Consider the following 1,690-nt stretch of genomic DNA (forward strand, 5'->3'; position numbering starts at 1 on the left):
TCCCATTCCTCTCCAAGCTTCTTGAGCGCCTCGCCTACTCTCAGCTCTCATCCTTTGTCACCAATCTCTCTCCTACCCCCCTCCCAATCTGGATTCCGCCCTAAACACTCTCCTGAAACTGCTCTCACCTATATCCTTAACTCCCTCCTCTCTGCTAGGCACTCTAAGCAATCCTCTATTTTTATTCTCCTTGACCTCTCCGCTGCCTTCGACACGGTCGATCATCCCCTTCTTCTCCACACTCTTTCCTCCTTTGGGTTCAAAGGCTCTGTTCTCAACTGGCTATCTTCTTACCTCTCTTCCCGCTCTTTTACTGTTTCTTGGGGTGGCCGATCCTCTCCTTCCCAACCTCTTGAATACGGCGTACCTCAAGGTTCGGTGCTTGGCCCTTTCCTCTTTTCCCTTTACACCTCCCTCCTAGCCCCTGTTATCTCCTCGTTTGGCATTTCCCACCACTTCTATGCTGACGACACTCAACTCTTCCTCTCTTTCTCCTCTTTCTCAACTGACCTCCACCTAAAACTTTCTTCCTGCCTTACTGCCATAAAGAACTGGATGTCTTCCCGCTTTTTCTCCCTTAACACTAACAAGACTGAAGTCTTATTCTTTCCCTCAAACTCTCTACCCTCTCCCTCTCCTCCACCTTTCATTCACTTTCCTCCCTCCAATCTCCCTATCTCTCTCCATGCTCGTAACTTAGGCATTCACTTCGACTCCTCTCTCTCTTTCTCCCACCATATCTCGCTCACTTCTCGCACCTGTCACTACCATCTATTCAACATTCGCAAAGTCCATCCCTCTCTCACATTCCATGCTACCAAACCTTTAATCTCCCTTATCTTCTCCCGCCTCTTCTACTGCTCTTCCTTATTCTTTGGACTACCTACTTCTCATCTCGTCCCCCTCAAATCCATCTACCACTCTGCTGTTCATACTCTCTGTCTCCTCACCTCCCGCGACTCCATAACTACTTCCCTCTCCTCTCTTGGCTGGCTTCCATTTCACTCTCAAATCAAATTTCACTTCCTTTGCCTTGTCTTCAAATCACTTCATGGTCTTGCTCCCCCTTATCTCTCCTCCCTCATCTCTCTCTACTCCCCCTCCCATCCCCATCCGTCTGCTGACCATTTCCTTCTCACTATGCCTCCGTCCCCTTGTGCCCCCTCCCGTTTCAGCTCCTTCCAACTCCTAGCCCCTGTGCACTGGAAATCCCTACCTCTTACAATCCGCTCTACCCCCACCTTCTCCTCATTCCGCACCTCCCTTAAATCTCTCCTTCTCCACTCCCCTCCTTGAAACCCCTTCCCCTTCTTGCCTCCCCTCCCTCCCTCATCTTTCCCCTTGACCATTTCCCTCCCCTCCTCCACCTCCCCACTCTCCCCCTTCCCCTTCCCTCCTCCTACCCCTCACCCGTCCCCACCCCACCCTGTCCTACTCCACTATTCTCCCTATCTCCCTTCAGTTAATTGCTCTTCTTGCTGTTTTGTTGACTGATTCATATTGTAACTTTGCTTCTACTGTTATATTGTTTACGTTTATGTTTTATGTATTAAGTTGTTCACTTGTACAGCGCTTTGGTGTAAAGCGCTTTATAAACCAATAAATACAAATACAAATACAAAGTGCCAGATTCCTGTCTTGCATGGGCTAATTCCAGCTGAATGTCTCGCAAAGCCTGCACTTCGGCTAA

Source organism: Ambystoma mexicanum, chromosome 3p (genome assembly GCF_040938575.1).
Source record: "Ambystoma mexicanum isolate Mex_15411 chromosome 3p, UKY_AmexF1_1, whole genome shotgun sequence".
In the NCBI taxonomy this organism is placed as follows: domain Eukaryota; kingdom Metazoa; phylum Chordata; class Amphibia; order Caudata; family Ambystomatidae; genus Ambystoma; species Ambystoma mexicanum.